Source organism: Dendrobates tinctorius, unplaced genomic scaffold (assembly GCF_039654945.1).
Source record: "Dendrobates tinctorius isolate UK_male_01 unplaced genomic scaffold, ASM3965494v1 ptg000126l, whole genome shotgun sequence".
Taxonomy (NCBI): domain Eukaryota; kingdom Metazoa; phylum Chordata; class Amphibia; order Anura; family Dendrobatidae; genus Dendrobates; species Dendrobates tinctorius.
This window is the reverse complement of record NW_027361794.1, coordinates 12,967,981-12,982,021: the sequence shown is the minus strand read 5'-3', so window position 1 is coordinate 12,982,021 and position 14,041 is coordinate 12,967,981. Positions and strand designations below refer to the sequence as shown.

The window sequence follows — 14,041 nt, the reverse complement described above, 5'->3', positions numbered from 1 at the left end:
CAACAAAACTACACTCACCATCTCATATGTGTGTGTTAACTGGCTGGTCTACATGAATGCTATGGGTAGGGCCAGATCCAAGAGAGAAATAACTTGATTTTGCCATTCTCAAATGAAACAGCCAATTGTTAGTTGTTTATTAAGCCCCAAAGGGGCAACTGATTACATGCTAAAGATCCACTGGATTTCCTTTTGCAAAACGATATGATCCCAATCCCCCTGCCTCCCATTCTGTCTATTTCCAGCGCACAAAAGGATAGGTCATCCCCATTTCCCTGGTGACAATCCCAGACATGGCGGGGCACTGGGGTGTCCCTCTCATTCCTAATGTCCCCCAGGTGTTCACTAATTCTCTTTCTTAGTTCCCTTCTAGTTTAACCAATATAGTTTTTCGGACAGGGGCAAGTGATCATATATACCACCCCTGTGGTTTTGCAGTTCGCAAAATCTCTTGAAAAATACTGTTTTCCAGTGACGGCACTAGAGATTCTCTTACAAGGGACCACCAGTGTGCAGAATGTACAATTCCCGCATCTAAACGTCCCACAAGTCCTTCTTTCAAGTCAGGGTCTGATGTAGTGATTGTGTACCAGTTGGTCTCTAAGGGAGCATCCTTTATGGAAGATTATTTGGGATTTAATTGGAATCATCTCTACCAGTGTACTATCGGCCCTGAGTTGGTAATAGATGAGGACGGGGCTGGAAATGTGAGAAGTGAAATGTGTCTGTTGTAATCTCTGCAGAGGAGTCCTGGCTGGAGAAGTCATCATGTCGGTCTGGACCAGATGGAAAAGATGTAAGCTGTAGATCACTCTCTATAACTGTGCTGTAATCTCCTATATGTTCTGCAGGACTGAGATCTATCATTATATGGTCACCATATGGCAGTAATATCAATGCTGGTCTTTGTATAGAGATTATTTTCAGTAACAGCGCGGTCATCTGCTGAGGTTCTCCTACATCCACTATTAGGCCGGAGTCACATTACTGTATAACACGGCCGAGGGCTATGGAATAAAACCTCACACTGCACTCGGCCCCGTGTTAATCTATGGGATAGCGAAGATCTGAGATTGGCAGCGAGACTCAAGTCTTACGGTGTCACCCGGGTGCAGTGCGATATACGCTGGCAGCAGAGGAGATGGAGACATTACTTTCTCCACAGCTGTGCTCCGATCCTGTCATATGAGAGAATCAGAACACCGAACACGGACACTGAGATCACAGCGGAGCAGGAGCCGAGGTCATCAGCATCTAACATCCGATGCCATACACTGGTGTGACTCCGGCCTGAGGGGGGCGCCACCATAGTGTAATCAGGGTTACCTGGGTATGGGGCCACTCAGAAGGTTGGTTCTCCCAGTAGATGCACCAAGTAATGGGGAATCTCCACCTTCCTCCAACTCCAGAGCCGCCACGGTAGATGCTAGAACGCTGCACAGGACCTGTGATGAGGTCACAGGAAGGGAGGAGTCAGGGGTCACATGATATCCAGAGTGCAGACGCTACATGGAGACTTCTCCTCAGTCAGTGACATTCCCGCCATTATTTCCCCTCACTATTGGCACAATTACCCCACGCCGCCTTTTCTACACAGTGTTGTGTGTGGAATGTAACGTGTGATTTCTCTGGAGACAAATAGACCCCACACATGAGGGAATTATCACCAGTTACCGGCCGGCTACTATATGGCGGCATATGATTCTGCTATCGACTCCATACCTGAAGCGAAAATGCCAAAATTTCGCTTATTTAATCTTATCTCTATGTTTTGAAGATTATTTGGTTTTAAAACGATGTTTACAGTTGTGTTTTACAATGTCAATATAACATGAACTTTTACATAGAGAGAACTGCTGTATGTAAAAGCTCATGTTAAAATCGCATCGCAAATGGATTACATACAGAGGACTGTTCAGGGAACATTTGTGAGATTCTCAGCCGTCAAAAGAGGACCGATTTTTTATACGTTAACTGACTCCAGCCTTAGCCGGACTCTGGAAGGGGTTAAAAGCCAGCAGATGCCGCGTACAGTATAGAACACAATAGGTTAGAATAGATATATGTCATGGTTAGGACATGGTTAATGTCCTATTCTCACAGGGTTAACTTTTGCCAGCCTCTCTTTGGATCTGGGAGGGGTATTTACACTCACTCCAGACTGGGATTCCCTGTCAGCTATACTGTTATTCTGGCTGTGTGTCTGACCCCCCTGGTGTGCGTGAATACTGCATAGCTTGTTTGCTTCCCGTGTATGACCCGGTCTGTCCACTCACTCTGTCTCACGTTTTGGTATTATTGTCTTCTCCGATTCTGACCTCCTGGCTTGGCTATCGTTACTCCGTTACAGTTTGTCCCTATTGTACCGTCCATTGCCCGTTGTGGTTTTCTGATCTATTGCCATGTCCTGACTATTCACTCTGTCTAACCCTTTGGTACTGTCCTGCTATCTCGTGCTTTGACCCGGCTTGATCTGTTTTACGTCTCTGTCTATGCCCCTTGGTAACTTGTCCCGCAGTTACTTTTCTAGGAGTTTCCCTGCAGCTCCTAGCACTGTGGTGCTTAGGTCACGCCCCAGCAGTCACGTGCTTCAGGTCCTGATAGTCTGAACCACGCATCGTCACCGCTGCTGCCCTGCTCCACAGGTATCTTTTGAGCACTGTTTTTGTACTCAGGACATGCACACCGGCTCAGTGAGCAAGTGCAGTGCGGTGTTCCTGACAATATAGACACATAGAATAAGTGTACATATACACAGTATATATATATATACACACACACACATATACATATATATATATATATATATATATATCTCTTTATATTTCATAGACAGATAGATAGTAGTGATGAGCCAGCACTAAAATGCTCGGATGCTCGTTTCTCGGGTTGAGCAAATTGGAATACTCGGGTATTCGGACACAACAACGAGCCCAATGTAAGTCTATGGGAGACCCGAGCATTTTTAACGCGATCCCCCGGGGTCCTTTTAAGGTCTAAAAACGTCTAAAAATGATGGAAACACTGCTCAAATGACATGGGTACATCATGGGGATCGCCCCTGGAAGCATTCCTGACTCCTAGTTCACAGCTTTAAACAATGTTGTCACAGTTTCATGCCATTTTCACCAGTGCACCAAAAAACATGCCAAAATGGATTTTGCTGGGAAATATGTTAAGGTACATCCTTTCCAGGATATTGACTTGTATATAAGGCAAAATAATTAACCCCAGACCAAAATGTTCCTCCCCTACTTGGGCTATGTTCAGACACAGCATTTTTGAAGCGTTTTTCAACTTTAGCATTGCTTTCAACCAACACAAATGCATTCACTGGGAAATGTCATTGTAACATTTAACAACCCTAGCTGGCCATGTGTTGTGTGACACATAAGCAGACACATCTTGTTTCATTTATGAAGGAGGGACTCAAAGTCACAGAGTCTATTTTTAACAGGGCATCAGAAGGCATTAATCTTCTTAAAGGGCCATTAATAAACAGTGGGTCTCCTATGCTGTTATTGCCTGTGCAGTGAGTGGATGGGCTGCCAAGAATTATGACGCACCACAATACCCTTTTCACAAGAGGTCCAGGAGGGCTTCCAGAAAAAATGTTGCATTGAATGCAAGGCCTGGCTTGCCCCAAAGTTATATGCACCCCAATAAGCTTTTCAAGCCACGTACTGGAAGGGCACAGGAAAATCCACTTCACATTATTAATTTCGTAATTTCGAACTCTTTTCTTATGCATTGTATGCAAGGCCTGCCCTGCTACCAAGTCATATACACCCCAATAAGCCTTTGAACCCACATACTGAATGGGCACAGGAAAATCCACCTCACATTATTCATTTTGTACTCCCATACTCTTTTCTTATGCATTGACTGCAAGGCCTGCTGCCAAGTCATCTGCACCCCAATATGCATTTGAACCCAGGTACTGGATGGGCACAGGAAAATCCACTTCACATTATTCATTTTGTACTCCCATTCTGTTTTCTTATGCATTGACTGCAAGGCCTGCCCTGCTACCAAGTCATATGCACCCCAATAAGCCTTTGAACCCACATACTGGATGGGCCCAGGGAAATACACTTCACATTATTCACTTTGTACTCCCATACTCTTTTCTTATGCATTGGCAGCAAGGCCTGCCCTGCTGCCAAGTCATATGCACCCCAATAACCCTAATCCCCCCTTGGAAGAAACATGGAGGAGGGCCTCAACCAAAAATGTCCCATTAATATGAGCGGGTCTCCTAGACTTGTAATGCCCATACACTAAGTGTATGGGCTGGCAAACATTTCTCCTGTGGGGTACACCTCAACCTTTTCCATAACAAGTATTTTACGCCCAGCAAAACCACACACCCTGTTCGGAATTCGACACTGGCTGTAGCTGCACAGAACACGTAAACCCTTATGAGCTAGTGGCGGTGGATGATGAGACGTGGAGGAAGGCCTGATTAAAAAATAGGCCCAATTTCTAGGAGCCGGTCTCATAGACTTGGAATGCCCATACACTTAGTGTATGGGCTGTCAAACATTTCCCCTGTGGGGTACACCTCAACCTTTATCAGAACAAGTATTTTACGCACAGAATAACCACCGACCCTTGTTAATAATTCAACACTGGCTGTAGCTGCACGGAACACGTAAACTCATTTGATCAAGTGGCGGTGGATGATGAGACTTAGGAGGAAGGCCTGATTAAAAAAATAGGCCCAATATCTAGGAGCGGGTCTCAAAGACTTGGAATGCACATGCACTTAGTGTATGGGCTGTCCAACATTTCCCCTTTGGGGTACACCTCAACCTTTTCCATAACAAGTATTTTACACCCAGCAAATCCACACACCCTTGTTCGGAATTCGACACTGGCTGTAGCTGCACAGAACACGTAAACCTTTTTGATCTAGTGGCGGTGGATGATGAGACTTGGAGGAAGGCCTGATTAAAAAATAGGCCCAATTTCTAGGAGCAGGTCTCATAGACATGGAATGCCCATACACTTAGTGTATGAGCTGTCAAACATTTCCCCTGTGGGGTGTGCATATTTTTTGTATTTTGGTGATGGGTATCATAACACCCTTGCCTAAAAATAAAGTGGTTAGAGCATGACGGAATACATTCACCCTGGTGTTCGAGTGGTGGTGGACGGTGAGGATGATGAGAAGGAGGAGGAGGACACCAAATAGCCAAAATCAGGAAGCGTACACCCATGTTTGGTTATGAAGAGGTGCATGGGAATACACCTCCCAAAAAAACACTACATATTGGAGTTTATGTTTCGCTGTCATTTGGTGGAGTCGAGAACTCAGGCCCAATCCATCCTTTGTTCATTTTTATAAGAGTCAGCCTGTCTGCCTTTTTCCGTTGAACGGCGAATGCGCTTATCTGTGATAATTCCACCAGCGGCACTAAAAACCCACTCTGACAAAACACTAGTGGCAGGGCAGGCCAGGACTTCCAAGGCATAGAGAGCCAGTTCATGCCATGTGTCCAGCTTGGATACCCAATAATTAAAAGGCACAGAGGAATCACAGAGGACGTTGGTACGGCCAGCAAGGTACTCCCTCAGCATCTTAGAAAACATTGCATTCCTTGTGAGATTACCCCGCGCCTCAGAAAACTGTCTCAGAACTTTGCCAGTGTTACCCTGCCTCTGCTGGATTGGAGTTGTGTCTCTCTCGCCTTGAATTTGAAAAAGAGAAAAGACCAAGCAATAAATGGTTTGCACACCTGAATGAATATCAAATACTGTATATAAATCACAATTTATTAGGGAAACAACACACATAATAAATCTTAAAACCATTTAAAAACACATACAAAATCAAATCACAACACCCCTGGCCCAATAAACATGTGTAATGATAATACAACCTCCTATTGCACTATAGCACTGGTATATGAGACCATGTGTATATATCATGTTCAATAAACAGGCAATAATTATGATAGAATCAAAACATAAGGAAGCATACACATGTATACAAATGTCCAAATATAGCTGAATAGAAAACAGTGAACCCCTATATATTAGAAAGCCATGAATGCCCAACCCCGGGATGAATAACCCATGCCTATAGCAAAAAACGAGATTGCTATATAAGAGCCCCTTAACCAAAAGAGGCTAGGGACCGAATGAAAGGCTCTGATAATATTTACCAAGCCGGTGTGAATAAAGGCAAGGAGCAAATAGAAATGGGCTGAGGGTCCACAAAACAATAGGGAACAGGGGTGAGGGGAGAGCCCCACGCGTATCGCTGCACAGGGCAGCTTCGTCAGGGGAAGTGTACTCATATAGTGAGATCAGTGCACAAATGTCATTTAACCCCTTAAAAACATCAGTTACTTATTCAAATCTGTGAAAAGTGGGCTATTTGCCCACTTTGATGCCAATTCTGAGGCCCAGAACCCATTTGGGCCAGGCTGGAGGGACCCGTCTTTGATGTGGTGCTCCCTATTCTATATATCTGTAGTGTGATATCAGAGGACCAAAGTCATTTAACCCTTTCATAAACGCCCACTTTGATGCCCATTTTTGTGCCAGTTTTGTTATTTTTGACGCTATTCACATCAGGGAGCCTCACTGCATTGTTTTTTTTTATTATAGTGTTGCTTATTTTTTGTTGTTAAACCTATAAAAAAAAAAAAAAAAAAAAAAAAAAAAGAAAACTGCCGAAGAAACCAACTTCAGACTTATCATAATGGGGGCATTACACTGTGTGAGGGCCAAGGGGTCCTGTACTATTAGAACAATTTGTTTCCTCCCTTCCTTCCTGTCTTCCATAGTTGGGGCGTATGTGTCTATTACAGGAAACAGAACAAAAACGCAATGATTCTTATAAAGTGGCAACAAAGACCCCAAAAGAATCTCCGTGCTGAAGGGGTTAATGTCCCCCAGGCTCAGTAATGGGGAATCTCCAGCACCGCCCTCCACCCGCAGAGCCGCACTCCACATAGAGAATAATGGAGCCTCCGGCACCGACCTCCACCCGCAGAGCCGCACTCCACATAGAGAATAATGGAGCCTCCAGCACCGACCTCCACCCGCAGAGCCACACTCCACATAGAGAATAATGGAGCCTCCAGCACCTACCTCCACCCGCAGAGCCTCACTCCACATAGAGAATAATGGAGCCTCCAGCACCGACCTCCACCCACAGAGCCGCACTCCACAAAGAGAATAATGGAGACTCCGGCACCGACCTCCACCCGCAGAGCCGCACTCCACGTAGAGAATAATGGAGCCTCCAGCACCTACATCCACCCGCAGCGCCTCACTCCACATAGAGAATAATGGAGCCTCCAGCACCGACCTCCACCAGCAGAGCTGCACTCCACATAGAGAATAATGGGGCCTCCAGCACCGACCTCCACCCGCAGAGCCGCACTCCACATAGAGAATAATGGAGCCTCCAGCACCGACCTCCACCCGCAGAGCCGCACTCCACAAAGAGAATAATGGAGCCTCCGGCACCGACCTCCACCCGCAGAGCCGCACTCCACATAGAGAATAATGGAGCCTCCAGCACCGACCTCCACCCGCAGAGCCGCACTCCACGTAGAGAATAATGGAGCCTCCAGCACCTACCTCCACCCGCAGAGCCTCACTCCACATAGAGAATAATGGAGCCTCCAGCACCGACCTCCACCCGCAGAGCCGCACTCCACATAGAGAATAATGGGGCCTCCAGCACCGACCTCCACCCGCAGAGCCGCACTCCACATAGAGAATAATGGAGCCTTCAGCACCGACCTCCACCCGCAGAGCCGCACTCCACATAGAGAATAATGGATCCTCCAGCACCGACCTCCACCCGCAGAGCCGCACTCCACAAAGAGAATAATGGAGCCTCCGGCACCGACCTCCACCCGCAGAGCCGCACTCCACATAGAGAATAATGGAGCTTACGGCACCGACCTCCACCCGCAGAGCCGCACTCCACATAGAGAATAATGGAGCCTCCAGCACCGACCTTCAGCCGCAGAGCCGCACTCCACATAGAGAATAATGGAGCCTCCAGCACCGACCTCCACCCGCAGAGCCTCACTCCACATAGAGAATAATGGAGCCTCCAGCACCGACCTCCACCCGCAGAGCCGCACTCCACAAAGAGAATAATGGAGACTCCGGCACCGACCTCCACCCGCAGAGCCGCACTCCACGTAGAGAATAATGGAGCCTCCAGCACCTACATCCACCCGCAGCGCCTCACTCCACATAGAGAATAATGGAGCCTCCAGCACCGACCTCCACCAGCAGAGCTGCACTCCACATAGAGAATAATGGGGCCTCCAGCACCGACCTCCACCCGCAGAGCCGCACTCCACATAGAGAATAATGGAGCCTCCAGCACCGACCTCCACCCGCAGAGCCGCACTCCACATAGAGAATAATGGAGCCTCCGGCACCGACCTCCACCCGCACTCCACATAGAGAATAATGAAGGCTCCGGCACCGACCTCCACCCGCACTCCACAGAGAATAATTGAGCCTCCGGCACCGACCTCCACCCGCACTCCACATAGAGAATAATGGAGCCTCCAGCACCAACCTCCACCCGCAAAGCCGCATTCCACATAGAGAATAATGGAGCCTCCAGCACCGACCTCCACCCGCAGAGCCCCACTCTACATAGAGAATAATGGAGCCTCCAGCACCGACCTCCACCCGCAGAGCCGCACTCCACGTAGAGAATAATGGAGCCTCCAGCACCTACCTCCACCCGCAGAGCCTCACTCCACATAGAGAATAATGGAGCCTCCAGCACCGACCTCCACCAGCAGAGCCGCACTCCACAGAGAATAATGGAGCCTCCAGCACCGACCTCCACCCGCAGAGCCGCACTCCACAAAGAGAATAATGGAGCCTCCAGCACCGACCTCCACCCGCAGAGCTGCACTCCACATAGAGAATAATGGAGCCTCCAGCACCGACCTCAACCCGCAGAGCCACACTCCACATAGAGAATAATGGAGCCTCCAGCACCGACCTCCACCCGCAGAGCCACACTCCACATAGAGAATAATGGAGCCTCCAGCACCGACCTCCACCCGCAGAGCCACACTCCACATAGAGAATAATGAAGGCTCTGGCACCGACCTCCACCCGCAGAGCCGCACTCCACATAGAGAATAATGGAGCCTCCAGCACCGACCTCCACCCGCAGAGCCTCACTCCACATAGAGAATAATGGAGCCTCCAGCACCGACCTTCAGCCGCAGAGCCGCACTCCACATAGAGAATAATGGAGCCTCCAGCACTGACCTCCACCCGCAGAGCCGCACTCCACATAGAGAATAATGGAGCCTCCGGCACCGACCTCCACCCGCAGAGCCGCATTCCACATAGAGAATAATGGAGCCTCCAGCACCGACCTCCACCCGCAGAGCCCCACTCCACATAGAGAATAATGGAGCCTCCAGCACCTACCTCCACCCGCAGAGCCGCACTCCACATAGAGAATAATGGAGCCTCCAGCACCTACCTCCACCCGCAAAGCCGCACTCCACATAGAGAATAATGGAGCCTCCAGCACCGACCTCCACCCGCAGAGCCTCACTCCACATAGAGAATAATGGAGCCTCCAGCACCTACCTCCACCCGCAGAGCCGCACTCCACATAGAGAATAATGGAGCCTCCAGCACCTACCTCCACCCGCAGAGCCTCACTCCACATAGAGAATAATGGAGCCTCCAGCACCGACCTCCACCCGCAAAGCCGCACTCCACATAGAGAATAATGGAGCCTCCAGCACCGACCTCCACCCGCAGAGCCGCACTCCACGTAGAGAATAATGGAGCCTCCAGCACCGACCTCCACCCGCAGAGCCTCACTCCACATAGAGAATAATGAAGGCTCCGGCACCGACCTCCACCCGCAGAGCCGCACGCCACATAGAGAATAATGGAGCCTCCGGCACCGACCTCCACCCGCAGAGCCGCATTCCACATAGAGAATAATGGAGCCTTCAGCACCGACCTCCACCCGCAGAGCCGCACTCCACATAGAGAATAATGGAGCCTCCGGCACCGACCTCCACCCGCACGCCACATAGAGAATAATGGAGCCTCCGGCACCGACCTCCACCGGCACTCCACATAGAGAATAATGGAGCCTCCGGCACCGACCTCCACCCGCAGAGCCGCACTCCACATAGAGAATAATGGAGCCTCCAGCACCGACCTCCACCCGCAGAGCCACACTCCACATAGAGAATAATGGAGCCTCCGGCACCGACCTCCACCCGCAGAGCCGCACTCCACATAGAGAATAATGGAGCCTCCGGCACCGACCTCCACCCGCACTCCACATAGAGAATAATGAAGGCTCCGGCACCGACCTCCACCCGCACTCCACATAGAGAATAATTGAGCCTCCGGCACCGACCTCCACCCGCACTCCACAAAGAGAATAATGGAGCCTCCGGCACCGACCTCCACCCGCACTCCACATAGAGAATAATGGAGCCTCCGGCACCGACCTCCACCCGCACTCCACATAGAGAATAATGGAGCCTCCGGCACCGACCTCCACCCGCAGAGCCGCACTCCACATAGAGAATAATGGAGCCTCCAGCACCGACCTCCACCCGCAGAGCCGCACTCCACATAGAGAATAATGGAGCCTCCAGCACCGACCTCCACCCGAAGAGCCGCGCTCCACATAGAGAATAATGGAGCCTCCGGCACCGACCTCCACCCGCAGAGCCGCATTCCACATAGACAATAATGGAGCCTCCAGCACCGACCTTCAGCCGCACTCCACATAGAGAATAATGGAGCCTCCGGCACCGACCTCCACCCGCACTCCACATAGAGAATAAAGGAGCCTCCGGCACCGACCTCCACCCGCACTCCACATAGAGAATAATGGAGCCTCCGGCACCGACCTCCACCCGCAGAGCCGCACTCCACATAGAGAATAATGGAGCCTCCAGCACGACCTCCACCCGCATTCCACATAGAGAATAATGGAGCCTCCGGCACCGACCTCCACCCGCACTCCACATAGAGAATAATGGAGCCTCCGGCACCGACCTCCACCCGCAGAGCCGCACTCCACATAGAGAATAATGGAGCCTTCAGCACCGACCTCCACCCACAGAGCCACACTCCACATATAGAATAATGGAGCCTCCAGCACCGACCTCCACCCGCAGAGCCGCATTCCACATAGAGAATAATGGAGCCTCCAGCACCGACCTTCAGCCGCACTCCACATAGAGAATAATGGAGCCTCCAGCACCGACCTCCACCCGCAGAGCCGCACTCCACATAGAGAATAATGGAGCCTCCGGCACTGACCTCCACCCGCAGAGCCTCACTCCACATAGAGAATAATGGAGCCTCCAGCACCGACCTCCACCCGCAGAGCCAAGCTCCACATACAGAATAATGGAGCCTCCAGCACCGACCTCCACCCGCAGAGCCGCACTCCACATAGAGAATAATGGAGCCTCCAGCACCGACCTCCACCCGCAGAGCCGCACTCCACAAAGAGAATAATGGAGCCTCCGGCACCGACCTCCACCCGCAGAGCCGCACTCCACATAGAGAATAATGGAGCCTCCAGCACCGACCTCCACCCGCAGAGCCACACTCCACATAGAGAATAATGGAGCCTCCAGCACCGACCTCCACCCGCAGAGCCGCACTCCACATAGAGAATAATGGAGCCTCCAGCACCGACCTCCACCCGCAGAGCCACACTCCACATAGAGAATAATGGAGCCTCCAGCACCGACCTCCACCCGCAGAGCCGCACTCCACATAGAGAATAATGGAGCCTCCAGCACCGACCTCCACCCGCAGAGCCACACTCCACATAGAGAATAATGGAGCCTCCGGCACCGACCTCCACCCGCAGAGCCGCACTCAACATAGAGAATAATGGAGCCTCCGGCACCGACCTCCACCCGCACTCCACATAGAGAATAATGGAGCCTCCAGCACCGACCTCCACCCACACTCCACATAGAGAATAATGGAGCCTCCAGCACCGACCTCCACCCACAGAGCCGCACTCCACATAGAGAATAATGGAGCCTCCAGCACCGACCTCCACCCGCAGAGCCACACTCCACATAGAGAATAATGGAGCCTCCGGCACCGACCTCCACCCGCAGAGCCGCACTCCACATAAAGAATAATGGAGCCTCCGGCACAGACCTCCACCCGCACTCCACATAGAGAATAATGGAGCCTCCGGCACCGACCTCCACATAGAGAATAATGGAGCCTCCGGCACCGACCTCCACACGCAGAGCCGCACTCCACATAGAGAATAATGGAGCCTCCGGCACCGACCTCCACCCGCAGAGCCGCATTCCACATAGAGAATAATGGAGCCTCCAGCACCGACCTCCACCCGCAGAGCCACACTCCACGTAGATAATAATGGAGCCTCCAGCACCGACCTCCACCCGCAGAGCCGCACTCCACGTAGAGAATAATGGAGCCTCCAGCACCGACCTCCACCCGCAGAGCCGCACTCCACACAGAGAATAATGGAGCCTCCAGCACCGACCTCCACCCGCAGAGCCGCACTCTACATAGAGAATAATGGAGCCTCCAGCACCGACCTCCACCCGCAGAGCCGCACTCCACATAGAGAATAATGGAGCCTCCAGCACCGACCTCCACCCGCAGAGCCACACTCCACATAGAGAATAATGGAGCCTCCAGCACCGACCTCCACCCACACTCCACATAGAGAATAATGGAGCCTCCAGCACCTACCTCCACCCGCAGAGCCGCACTCCACATAGAGAATAATGGAGCCTCCAGCACCGACCTCCACCCGCAGAGCCACACTCCACATAGAGAATAATGGAGCCTCCAGCACCGACCTCCACCCACACTCCACATAGAGAATAATGGAGCCTCCAGCACCTACCTCCACCCGCAGAGCCGCACTCCACATAGAGAATAATGGAGCCTCCAGCACCGACCTCCACCCACACTCCACATAGAGAATAATGGAGCCTCCAGCACCGACCTCCACCCGCAGAGCCACACTCCACATAGAGAATAATGGAGCCTCCGGCACCGACCTCCACCCGCAGAGCCGCACTCCACATAGAGAATAATGGAGCCTCCAGCACCGACCTCCACCCGCAGAGCCGCACTCCATGTAGAGAATAATGGAGCCTCCAGCACCTACCTCCACCCGCAGAGCCGCACTCCACATAGAGAATAATGGAGCCTCCAGCACCGACCTCCACCCGCAGAGCCGCACTCCACATAGAGAATAATGGAGCCTCCAGCACCGACCTCCACCCGCAGAGCCATACTCCACATAGAGAATAATGGAGCCTCCAGCACCGACCTCCACCCGCAGAGCCGCACTCCACAAAGAGAATAATGGAGCCTCCAGCACCGACCTCCACCCGCAGAGCCGCACTCCACATAGAGAATAATGGAGCCTCCGGCACTGACCTCCACCCGCAGAGCCTCACTCCACATAGAGAATAATGGAGCCTCCAGCACCGACCTCCACCCGCAGAGCCGAGCTCCACATAGAGAATAATGGAGCCTCCAGCACCGACCTCCACCCGCAGAGCCGCACTCCACATAGAGAATAATGGAGCCTCCAGCACCGACCTCCACCCGCAGAGCCGCAATCCATATAGAGAATAATGGAGCCTCCAGCACCGACCTCCACCCGCAGAGCCACACTCCACAAAGAGAATAATGGAGCCTCCGGCACCGACCTCCACCCGCAGAGCCGCACTCCACATAGAGAATAATGGAGCCTCCAGCACCGACCTCCACCCGCAGAGCCACACTCCACATAGAGAATAATGGAGCCTCCAGCACCGACCTCCACCCGCAGAGCCGCACTCCACATAGAGAATAATGGAGCCTCCGGCACCGACCTCCACCCGCAGAGCCGCACTCCACATAGAGAATAATGGAGCCTCCAGCACCGACCTCCACCCGCAGAGCCGCACTCCACATAGAGAATAATGGAGCCTCCGGCACCGACCTCCACCCGCAGAGCCGCTCTCCACATAGAGAATAATGGAGC

The 14,041-nt window shown here is 51.7% G+C and overlaps 1 protein-coding gene across 1 annotated transcript in view; it reads right to left on the bottom strand.

Annotated features, from left to right (window-relative positions):
* The window catches only part of LOC141047285 (uncharacterized), a 40,600-nt gene extending 39,156 nt beyond the window's left edge, over nt 1–1,444 (bottom strand). The window contains exon 1 of the mRNA XM_073542315.1: nt 1,327–1,444. The gene's annotated coding sequence lies outside the window, so the exon portion shown is untranslated. The remainder of the gene's footprint in view (nt 1–1,326) is intronic.
* Between the last annotated feature and the right edge of the window lie 12,597 nt (nt 1,445–14,041).